At 40.5% G+C, this 12,758-nt stretch overlaps 1 protein-coding gene across 2 annotated transcripts in view; it reads right to left on the bottom strand.

Moving 5' to 3' along the window:
- Positions 1-12,758, bottom strand: part of RCAN2 (regulator of calcineurin 2) — an 85,658-nt gene that overhangs the window by 64,852 nt on the left and 8,048 nt on the right. The window lies entirely within an intron of this gene.

Here is a 12,758-nt window from a genome sequence, read left to right as displayed (position 1 = left end):
CCTTAATATGTATTATCTTTCCAACAGCAAGTGCTGTGTGGTGCAGGGAGGAGTCAGCAGATGGCACCCATGAACCAGAGCACACACACCCTGATGGCCTTTAGCTCACACACAGTGGGCTGGGTTATCCACGGAAAGTCTCTGATTTCTTTCTGTACCAGCTGGGATTTTCCTTTACACCGTGTAAATAGTCTAAGTGTGTATAAACCAAGTTTACCTTCACTATCAAGATCACTTGCTGCACAGTCATCAGGTGCAAGAAGAGATCAGGAAGAAGTGGAACAGTGATTTTTTTCATAATTTTAATCTCAAATTCCATAGTATCAGTGTTTTTACCCCAGTTTTCAGAAGCAATGTTGCTGTGTGAGAATGCCAGTTGCAAATACTCCCTTTCACCTTGCCAAACACACACCTAAGGTACGACCTCAAAAAACAAACAACAACAACAAAGAAATCAACCTACAGGTGGCAACTCAGGTCAAAAAAACAGAATGCATTAACAAGAAACTAAAATTCTTTTAAAAATCAAGATCACTATACTGACACAACTCATGTTTTAGAGGTCTGGGGTTAAGAGCAGTCCTTATGCTACAAGAATGTGGATAAAAGATAGTTCAATGTCCTTCAATAACAAAACAAGGTAGGGAGGGCATTAACTGCTAATGTGGAAGCAGAAGAAAAAGCAGGGCAGGTACCAAGTATTTCAAGAAGATTGGATTATCCAGAAATTGTATACTGCATACCTGCAGTACCTAAACCACCTAAAATTCTAAAAAAGTCACTGTCTTCACATGACTTTCACCTTATAAAGATTCTTCTGAAAATCCAGTGCCTGTTATTGATCATGTTCAAACTCCACCACCCGTTCTCCTCCTCAGCTATACCACTAGAAAGTGTTGGTTTTTACATGAAACTAATTCTCATACCAAGTGCAGATCTGTGCAACACTTCCTTCCCCCCCCCCCCCCCCCATCCTCCTTCTGTTAGTTAGAGAAAGAATGGGCTGGAAAAATAACAGGGTTGTGCTGGGAATGGAAGACATGGAAAAAATCTCATCTTCACTCAAGATACTGATAAGGTGTACAACCATCTCCTTCTGTTTCAAGACTGACAAATATCAGATAAGGATTTAATTCTTAGACCTGAAGTAAACACATGGAATACAGACACGTAGCTTGGAGCAGCTATTTTAAGCAGTTGCTTTTGTTGTCGCCACACGGCGTCAATCACATCATACATTTTAGATCAACAGAAAGACTGTGATGCAGCAGGGTTCTGAATAGATAATCAGAACTGTGCTTCAGTAAGTGACAGCTCCACCAAAAAAATTCTCAAAATCTAAATACATGCACAGGGCAAACTGCATCTGCTGTATGTAGGTCACAAACCAGCAGCGAGTCAGAAAAACTTCCATTCAGAACTGTAAGAGTGATAGATTAAGACAATAAAACAATTTCTTTGGGAAATACTTATTAAAAGGTATAAGCTTTTTTATTTGAATTATTTGAAACTGGAATATAAAAAAAGGAAGACAGATTATCTTCCTAACAAACACTCCTGTACCACTTGTGCAGTATTTCTCCCTCTTAACTGTGAGGCAAACAGGAGCAATCACAGCAGCAGCTGCATCACAGAGCACACAGCAGGTAGAATGGACACCCGGAAAAGAAACACCTCAAAGGAAGATTTGTAGTTACAGATGCAAAAGATAAAGGGATTTACAGAGAGACACAGAAAGGAAGGACGACATAACAGCATTCTGTGATAAATTTCCACAGCTCCTGTTGACAGCAGCAGATTTTAAAGGAATTTGGAAGTGTCTGTGACCAAATTGCTCAAGTCAGACAGTTTGAAGCAGCCCTGTATGTTTATTTAGAGGAACAGGATCCCCAATATGTAAGAACTGAATGGGTCCAGAAGTTACTCATTTAAGCATCTAACATTATATATCCCAAAATGTATCTCTGCTTGTTAAGGAAGCATTCCTGGGAGAATCCACCCAGAAGCTTTGCAAAGGCAGAAAAGTGAAAGCAAGCAGTGCCAGCTTGGTGAGGTATATTACAAATGTTTGATATCACATCGGAGGCAGCCTCTGGGCTGTGTCAGTGCCCTCAGACTGTACATGGCTCTGTCCCAGGAACTCAAAGAAAGCCAAGTAAGAACTCCAGTCCCCAAACTGGCAGAAGGCTGATTTAAGTGGCCCTGTGGTTCGATGCAACACAACCTCAGCCATGTGAAATATCCATTCCCCTCTCTTCAAGACTGCTGCTATTTCAGCCTCAGTGAACTGACTGTGCTTTCAGTCAGGGATACCACAAACTCCAGCTGTTTAACAACAATAAAAAAAAACAACAAAAAAAACCAAACAAAAGCTTCCAAGAAGAAATTTTAAAAAAATAATCAGCATCCAAGAGTCATGAAGAATAAAAACAGAAGAGACATGTGTTTCTTGACTCTATCATGGCTTTTTTAAGTCAGCCCATGGTACACACCAGTCTGTATCGAGGGCTTAACACAGGGGACATCTTCCCCCCCCATTCAGGGCTGGTACCTCACTTCCTCTGCATCTTCTGAAGTTCCCAGTTTGTTCTTCCCTCATAAGCCAGTCACATGCTGGAAACACAGGGATGAAACCATCAGATTTCTCCCCTGTCCTGGTTCCAGTAACATGAAATGCCAAATTTCTAATTCTGAATGCTGCGGTCTTACAGTGTCTTTATGCTTTTTTAACTCACCACAAGGCCAGGTAAAGACAACACACAAAGACTTGAGTCCACCCTGCTGCAGTGCAAGAGTTACTTTCATTACTCTCTTGCCAGAGATATGGAAAATTTTTTTCCCATTTTACTGTCATCTTAACTTCCAGCTCATTAGTCCGTATCACATGGAAGGCTTCTGTTATCCCTCTGAGACAAATACATTACATCTACTATATCTGCAATGGCTCTGCTTCTGGATTAAGTTTCAAAGCCCAGTACAAAAGTTATGTAACTTAAGCAGGGTAGGCTGTCCAGAAAATGCAATCGAATTAGAAGAAAATAACCTAAAAGTAATCACATTAAACCAAGATAATTAAAGAAAGTACATGCACACACACACTACACAAGAAACAGAGAACTTGAACAAAATCCTCACTGATGGAATGGTATAGTTTATCAACAGATCTTGTTGCCCCAGGATTGGATCTGAGAACAAAATCATGGAGTAATCTTGGCACTACTGCAGCAAATGCTAAAATTTCCACCAGATGGAAAAGAATCAGGAATTTATCTGGCATGGAAGAACATATGTTTTCAAATGCACAGGAGTAACTGATAATTGATATCACCTTGATTCAACTATGACCTCTCAACTTTGTGCTCAAATCTGTTGCAGATTTTGTCTTAATTAATGCCACAATCTTAAAGCTGCCATCTCTCCCTTCTCCACCCTGTACTTTCTCACACCACCTCCCCATACACCTCATTTTCTAAGATAATACTCCTCTTCAAGCATGATTTTTACGCATCTCTATTAAGCATTAGTTTATTAATTACATTTAACTCTTGCACAGTGTTCTTACCATATATTTTGTATGAAAGATTTGAGAAATTCTCTTAAATAAATGGTAATTAGAGTTGTAAATTTACTGGTTTGAATGTGATTAAACTGTAAGGTTGCTTCTGTAAACACAGTGTCTTTATAGACTGCTAATGAAGGCTGACCTTCATTTAGCAGCCTTTTCCTTGGGCCAGAAAACTGATATCAGAACTTGTGGATGGATTAGGACCTCTCATGCTATTAAAATAAAGAACAGCTGCTGCCCTAACCACATTAGAATGGCTTTACTGCACTTTTTGATTACTATCAGATAGAAAAACAGGATTTTTGTTGACTTCACAGTGACAATTTGCAGAGAGAGAAGGGCAAAACTGTGTTTGATTATTAGCAGATATTTGCTGATAAGAACTACTTAGTGGAACAAACCAAAGACTTTTCTATAAATTACATAAAGGCAGCTTTTCCCTTTGGGAGCTGTAGCTCTTGCTTGTGTCAGCAGATACCTGAAGGGTTGACTTCTTCCTTCAATATGCAGTGTGCCAGCAACAGTTTCAATTAGACCCAAGGAAGTTCCTGCAGAGTTCATGGGCTGCGGTTTATACCAAGTGTAAGATGGTGTTTTATCATCTCAGCTTTTATTGCTTTACAAGAACATGCCATGCCTTAGATTGCCAGACAGGAAAAAAAAGGAAAAAAAACCCAAAACAGGAGTAACACTGGTCAAGAATAGCAAGCAGCACCAGTTACAATAAATCTTATCATCCCAGAAAACAACATATCCCGCAATAGGTTGGAAAATATCCTGGAAAAGAAAGGCTCGATATTCTGTGTACATGCAGTCAAACTCCAGTATTTTCAAGCAGGATAATCAGAAGGAAAAAAACCCGACTACCAAAACTCTGTCAGCAGAAGTCCCTGGCTGAACCCCTATTCCAGCTAACCCTGTTAGAGTTCAGAGGAAAGCCACACCAGCCTCAGTGTTCCAGGCCAGATCCAACTTCCTCAAAGATCAAAAGGCATTTGAGCCCAGGAATTTAGCTCAACCTATTACAGGAGACAGACAACTGCCAAGTGGAATCTTAACCTAAATTTGTACAGTGTTTAGGGATATCTAAATCAGACCTACCCACAGTTTATCCTACAGTGTCCAGTGTGGTGGAGAAAGGAGTAATTAAGAGCATGATTTTTTATTGACCTACACACAAGCCCCTGCAATTCCCTATGGCTCCCAGAGCCTGTTTTCTCATGCCATAACAGAAGGCCCTCATAAACCTTGGCATGGATTTACTGACACCTTTGTTAAAATGCCTCATTATTCAAAAGTCTGTATTTTAGTAGAACTGATAAGAAATTTATATTCCTGTATTTAAAACAAAAAAAAAAAAAGGAAATACTTACTCTGAATGGTCCTTTCCCAGGAAAGATTTCCCACCCACCCTGGTCTGAGATAACACATTCCCTCTAGACTGCAGAGTAGAATACAGCCACAGAAAGCCAACACTAGAAGAATTTTTCCATAGTTGCTCTTAAGGAAAAAAGTACGTTTCCAAATTTAAAAAGCAGACAGTAACTGCTGTCTTGTGTGTTCTGGAAAGAACATTAATCAGTTTATTTTTGTAATTTACAAATAACTAGTATAGTTAAATGCTTTGAAGCACTACTTCAGATTTCAGCTGCAAGGAATACAGGCCTACCTTTAACCCAGTTGGTCTTTTGCCAGGCACGTTCTCCCATCAAAACAGGGGCATTTGTGCTACCAAGAACACTGTCCATGGATGGGAAAATAACCTCAAGTACTGTAACAATTATTAGACAGCATCCACATGACAGACGGTAGCCTTTCAGACCCAGAAATACTTGTTACTAACTTTTTGGTTGGTTGAGGGTTTTTTTTTTGTTTAAAAAGAAAAAAACAACATCAGCACCACCACAAAAACACCAAACCACATTTTCAGAGCAGGATTGTACATGGATTCAACCGAGGAATATTCAGAGCTGGGAAATTCCTGCACACCAACAGCATAATCTCCAGAACAACCCAACAGAAGACAGAAGGAATGCCTAAACTAGACTGACAACTCCTTACAGCTCCTTTGGAAATTCTGCAGATCGCCTCAGAGGAAATTACCATCAGACCCTATACACATACATAAATTCAAGTTGTCTTGTTAAGAGCTACAAGAGCAGCCTTAAATAATCTCCTTATAAATATGCATTGACATTCTGAATATGCAAAATACACCAATCAAAATTAACTCATTTTCTGCCTCCAAACTAGAATGAATACTCAACAGATCCCAAATGTCAGTGAAGGTGAACTTCCCTACTGCCCCTTCTCCAGTAAAACCTCAGCTCCTTATGGTTGCTGTGGCTTGAGACAGAAGGAGTTACAGACACTGAGATGCTTTGTGGATCTTACTGCCAGTCACATGCTACAGGACATCCAACTTCATCAAGTTACTGCTTCTCTTATCTGAGCTCCTCAACAGAACACCTGACCTGTGAGCAAAGCACAGGAACAACACCTACAGGGAGGAGCTGTAACACCACATCCCATTCCATGCGCCAACACAGAGCTGGGATCAAGGTCCAGCAGCTACACCATGGGGTAAAAGGGAGGGAGGTTTATGAATGACAAATACAGAATCACAGAACAGTTTGGGTTAGATGGGACCTAAAAAGATGATCTAGTTCCAACCTCTGCCATGGGCAGGGACACCTTCCACTACACCACTTGGTTGCTCCAAGCTCCATCCAAGCTGGCCCTGAACACTTCCAGGGATGAGGCAGCCATAGCTTCTCTGGGCAACCTGTGCCAGGGCCTGAACATCCTCACAATGACAAATTTCTTCTTAGTATCTAATGTCAGCCTACCCTCCTTTGGTTTAAGGCCATTTTAAGGCCAAATATCAACAGCTTTTTCCAGTTGTAGAAAGAACTTGCATAATGAGGTTGAAAAAGTCAGGCTTACCACTTCAGCAGTCAGATGGAATATGAAATGCAGAGCAGGGAAGGTCACAGGTGTTTTCAGACAAAACACTGGATTGCTCAGAGATGGTTCGTAGGAAAAGTATTTTAAATTAGTTACAGAAAAGAAACAAAGCAATGGAAAAAGAACTTTAGACTGCATATTTCTCAGAGCAAGAACAGCCTCCTAAAGCTTTATTTTAGTGCTTCCATGATCATACAAAAAAAGCAGTGCTTGGCTGTCTGCAAGCCAGCACCCAGGGAAAAGTGCAAAATAGGATTCCCAGAGGGCAGCTCTGATTCATGAAGGACACTGTTCCTACAGCATCTGTTTACAAGCTCTCTGTATTTTCATTTTATCAGATGTATAGACAGAGTATAGTAAAGAAACACTTCTATTTTCAGAGAATGCCAGGGAGTAACACTGATCCCATTTATAAAGCAGAACAAAGCAAAGTTGGTAGAGATTCCACAGCACGAGGCACAGTTTGCTTCAAGTGGCAGCTTCTGATAATGTTATCATATCAACCACCACCAACCTTAAAAGGTAGAAAAACTGAAAGTAAAACAAAGGAACAGCAAGTGTACCAGGAAGGCAGAGTGAAGTCTGCATTCCTTTCCAGCCTTGGAGCCTGACTTCATCTTTGCTAGGGTGACCTTCCACTGGGTCCAGGATTGACTACTAATATTGGACTAAAAAGAAGTGTGCCACTCTCTAAATATAATGATGACTCAACACCTAGAGGCTTCAGTGATGTAATATGAACAAAGAGATTCTGACTTCACAATCTAGATGCTTAAAACTCAAGTCAAAAGGAACAGATCTTCCCCTGCAGACACAAAACCTGCCTAGAGCCTCCCAGAGCATCATCTTGAATTAGCCCATAGGAAAAGGGAACCGAAGAAACATTTCACACATAGCAGCAGACACACTGGCTCCGCTTTGTTTAAAAGGAGCACTGAACAGACACATTTCAATTATCTGCTTCAGTCAAAGCATCAGCAGAAAGTTTCAGTTCCAGAATTAACATATAAAAATAAAGACAACACAGTAAACCAGTGAGCAGTCCAGTGTCTTTTCACTGAACCTTAAAAATAAAAATAGCAGCACGAATATGTGCTTTGTTGAGAAATCTGAATGCAAGTACAAAGGAAAAAAAGCCTTTACAAGTAAGGCTACAAAGATCTCTTAAAGCATCACCCTTGGACAAATATTCCAGCACCCACCTGAGGGAGCCTTAAATATTTTTCAGGATCCAAGTTCAATAACACATCTTAAGAAAAGAAAGCCAAAGGAAGTCTAACAGAGGCTTCTGCAGTAAGAGCAAGCAATCATCCAATATATGTAAATAGTTGTAAAGTGAAAGAATCCCTCATGAAAATAGTAATTGTTTTCATAGTAAAGTCCTTCTATTAAAATAGGATTATCTTTTCCATTGGTTTGTTACTTTGACTTTTCTCCTTCCTGCCCCACCTCACCTCCATTAAGCTCATGGTTCAGAAAATGCATTTTTAATCACCTTCAGTCCCCAATCTTGCATTCCCACACTGGCCCTCTGCATCAGAAGAATTAGGATACACTTCAACAGATGTTCACAGAATCACAGATTGGAGGATGTTGGAAAGGACTTCTGGAGGTAATTTTTTCCAATCCACCCCTGGCTCAAGCAGGGCCAGCTTGAGCTTAGATACCCAAGACCATATCCAGAGAGTTTTGGAATATCTCCACAGAGAGAGAGAGAGACTGCACCACCCCCCTGGGCATCCTGTGGTATCAGTGCCACAGCAAAAAAGTGTTTCCCGATGTTCAGAGGGAACTTCTTGTGTTTCAGCTGATGTCCATGGCCTCTGCTCCTGGCACTTGGCACCACTGAAAAGAGCCTGGATCAGCCTTCTTTGCACCCTGTCTTCAGGTGTCCACACACACTGCTCAGATCCACCTGAGCCTTCTCCAAGCTCAACAGGCACAGCTCCCTTGGCCTTTCTTCAGAGCAGACAGGCTCCCATTCCTTCATCTCTGTGGCCACCCTCCAGTATGTCTGTTTCTTCCTCACGCTGGAAATTCCAGAACTGGACACACTTGATCAGTATTTTCTCACGCAGAAATAGTAACAGTATCTCCTATTGGTTTAAATTACATTGGCAAGAAAAAGCACTTGGTGGACTTTGGCTATCACTGCCTAGGCAGTTTCACCATAACTAAAACGCTCAGAAACTGATGAATCATTCTTTATCTGAAATAAAACCATCAAGTTTAATCGGTGCTACTTCCAATTTGAGCCCAAAGAATGGGAAAAAAAGGAGCATGCAGCTTCTAAAAAGCTTGAGGAAACACATCCTTCCCCCATGAAAACATATTCTAATAATGACAGCTTTGTGTAAGCATCTCCTGAGGCACTACAGCATCTGAAGAAACCATCCTAAGAGACAAAGATGCTTCACTTTGACAGTGTGTTTACTAGTCCCAGCCCGCAGGAAGTTCAAGTCACAGAACAGAAAGGTTGGTTTTACAAAACAGTGATACATGCATAACAAAAGCACAACAAAAGGGTTACTACCCGAAGTTTAAGGGCTATGGGTAGCAATTAACTGTTGAAACACTCGCATACCCTCAGGAGTTATCAGTCATGCCCTTTGGCTCATCAACACAGTTGCTCCATCAGGAAAGCTAAAAGGAGTAGCACCTCCCATTCAGTCACACAACCAGCCAAAAATCAGTCTCAATTTTGCCATATCTTGCTCACACATAAATAGTCCCATCAGTTTTTCCAAGAGGAATGCAACAAAACCCAGTGTTAATGAGTAATTTTATTTTTAGCTTCTTTACAATAACACTTCCATGACCCAACCAAGTCAGTGCTGTACATTCCAAAACACCAAATTAATCTGCCCCTACCATTAACAGCTTTATGCCAAAACAAATGATCAGAGCACAGGACAGCGACAGGGACACAACTGAATGTGATCCCAGCTTTGCAACAGGTTATCCTGCTGGATAATCTTCTCCACACCTTTGCTGGGTCTTAGGAACTGAAAAGCTCTGTATTTTCTAGCACACTGTAAAGAAGGAACAATTTCATTTTCCATAGGAAGGTGCAGGCTGTCCATGATGGGAGTGGAGATAAGCAAAGCCACCCTCCCCTCAGCTGCAGCAAGCTGCTAAACCAGTCTGCACAAATCCTTAAATGCCCACGTTATCAACCCAGTTATCTGGGGCATTCACCTGATGCAAGCACACATTTCTTTCCAAGAACACAGCCTGGAAGGCAGGGAAATATTTTTTTTACCAGATGCTCTGTTACTGAAGCAACATCAACTACAGGTAGCATTAACCTATATTCCCCTTTTCTTCAGTGTTTAAGGGCAGTCAGTCCTGAGCACCTTCCTTGAAGCCTGATGGCAAACTCATCTTCAGATTCCAGAGTCCACAACTCTTCAGGTTCAGGATGGTGAGACCTCAGGGTGACAGTCAGGAGAAAACCCAAGCCTGTGTCTTTCCCTGCAAAGGACACAGCCTTCAGCTGCCAGAATTCCTCACCTTCATAAAACGAATGTCTGAACTCAGGCTCCCTGCAGGTGCCACCATTGCTTTTGACAGGAGACAGAATCCCTTCTAAGAGGGATTGTAGACAAACAACACTGGTGAAAGGGTATTTCTGACTCAGGACTCAGAACAAAACGAATCAGCTTATCCCCAGTACAGACTTAGCTGCTGCAAGTCCACACTCAAGCACAATCTGGAATTTACCCCGTATCTGATACAAAGGAGTTAAATGCCTTCAAAATAAAACCTGTCTTCAGTGAGTGTATTGCTTAGATATCTGTGTGTTAGAAGTTTGAACTGGACATTTCAGCCCCTTAAACACTTCAGATAACGTAACTTTAAAACTGATAGTGTAAATTCCTTACATTAATGCTGTTCCATGCTAAAGCTACTCAGAACTTTCCGTACCAAGTCAAACCAGACATTTACAATGACAGGCTTCTCTGGCTTCCCTTACTAGCTAACTTGTAACTTCCAGTCATACCTTCACTTTCGTCCTAAAAGTGCAGGTCAGGAGTAAAAGTGAAAAACACATTAGAAAAAGCTTTATTTTCTGTAGAATGAATACAATTAAACAATTGCAGATATAACCATTACTGTAGTACATTCCTTTTAGAAGTTTACTGTACCATTACATATACTTTGGATCAAAATATAATTGAAGATATGACTGTTAGCAGCATTTATGAATAGTGATCGTGTGAGATTTTAAAATTTAGCTTAGCAACTTGACAATATTTTATTTTGAATTCATGTGTGCTCTTATCTTGCAGCAACAGTTATTAATAGAAAGGATTATGGGTATTAATCAACTGGGAACACAAGTACATGTTCTACAGGAATAATAAAAACCATAATCAACTCCCCAGGTTCTTGGATTTAATGAGAAATCTGAAGGTAATCCCATCTTGTTAAATATAGACTTACAGGAGTAACCACTTACCTGCAAACAGAGCTGTTCAACCCACAGCATGGCCAGGGCATTTACAGACCTGCACATGGCACAGAATATCCACCTCTACAACACAGCTGCTATTCTTAAGACACGTCCTTAAGTCCTGCAAGTCTTTGGGGATTGCTATCCCACATACTTACATAATCACCCATTGCATTTTCTAACTAAGCCATCAGCTAAATACCAGAATTCAGCTCTCAAAAGGGAAAGCTCAGGAGCAAGTGGGGATAGAAACTCTGCAGGGTGAAGAGAAAGATTCTCTACTTCTAGGTGGGCTTCTGTTTTCTTCCTTTAAAACTGGACTTTCAGACCCCTTCAACTTTAGTCAAGTTCACTACCAGACGGTGAGAAAATTCTGGAAAATGGCAGAATGTAAATGCAAGATGCTTACTAGCAAAAGGCCTATTCAATAAAATAGGGCACTGTTTTCCAAAATTGCAATTTAGAGTGAAGGATTTTTAACATATAAATGCCCATTTTAAAGCTCATATCACAGCACTAATCTGTATTACTCAAACATTCATAAGACATCATTACAGAAGACAAAGACACCTAAAAAACTAAACTCAAACAATTCTACTTGTGCAGCCTTAACAGACACCACTTTCAGTATCTTTAACAGGAAGCCTGTATCCTTCAAAATCTTGTTCTATTTCTCTTTCATCTGGTAATTCCCCCTCTAAAAATCCTTTATCCATTCTGGCCAGCTCTGGTCCCAGTGACTTTGTAGTTTTATCTGGATCCCTCAGACAGTTTCAGCCAAAATCCACTGTGCCACTGCCAGTTTGTTTCTGAATAGAAAATTCTGAAAAGGACCCTCAAGTAGCTTCAGATGTGCCTATAACAATTAGCTCAGACTCATTTCATCAGACAATAAAGCCCCAAGCAATCAGTTTTATATTCCTGAAGTCTCAGTCAGAAAGAAGACTAAGAAACAGGAACTGAATGCTTCCTCCAAAAGTTGATTTTTTTTTTAAATTGTTATTATTATTAAGACCATGTTGTTCTCAACATTCTGTTTTAGATTAATTGCAGAGTTCAAAATATTTTCATTAAGTTTCTCATGTCTTTTTTATCTAGAAAATCTAAAGTGAATGACAGTGAGAACACAGTATTACAGGTAACCTCAAACACTTCAGACCTTATCTCTCTTCTCTACAAGTACATGAAAGAAGGTTGAAGTGAGGCAGGTGATGGTCTCTTTTCCAAATTAGCAATCAATAAGACATGAGGAAATGGTCTCAAGGCATGCCAGGGGAAGTTTAGCTCGGATATTAGGATAAATTTATCTACCAAAAGGGTTGTCAATCATTGGAACAGGCTGCCCAGGGAAAGGGTTGAGTCACCAGCCCTGGAGGGGTTTAAAAGATGTGTACCTGCAGCACTTGGCGACACAGTCTGGTGGTGGGCTTGGCAGTGCTGGGTAAATGGTTGGACTCAATCTTAAAGGTCTTTGCCAACCTAAGGATTCTCTAATTCTAAAGAGAAAATGCAGAAAGGCAGCCTCCCATCCCAGTCGTCTGTGATCAGCAAGCAGGAGCAACCATCACGTTTGATTTTGCCATCCCCACCATCCCTGCAGCCAAGGTTGCCATGAACAACCTGCATTTCTCAACAAAAGAAAATCTTTTTTTGTTGACTTCAGCTTTTAAACTCTTGAAATAAATGTCACAGCAAATGTTATCACCTTAGAAAGAAGTCATATTTGTGATCAAGTTTCTTTGCATGAGACAAATTAAACTGTTTCACCGA

Source organism: Aphelocoma coerulescens, chromosome 3 (assembly GCF_041296385.1).
Source record: "Aphelocoma coerulescens isolate FSJ_1873_10779 chromosome 3, UR_Acoe_1.0, whole genome shotgun sequence".
Lineage (NCBI taxonomy): Eukaryota > Metazoa > Chordata > Aves > Passeriformes > Corvidae > Aphelocoma > Aphelocoma coerulescens.
The sequence above is the reverse complement of the archived record's forward strand: the minus strand, read 5'-3'. Positions and strand labels throughout refer to the sequence as shown.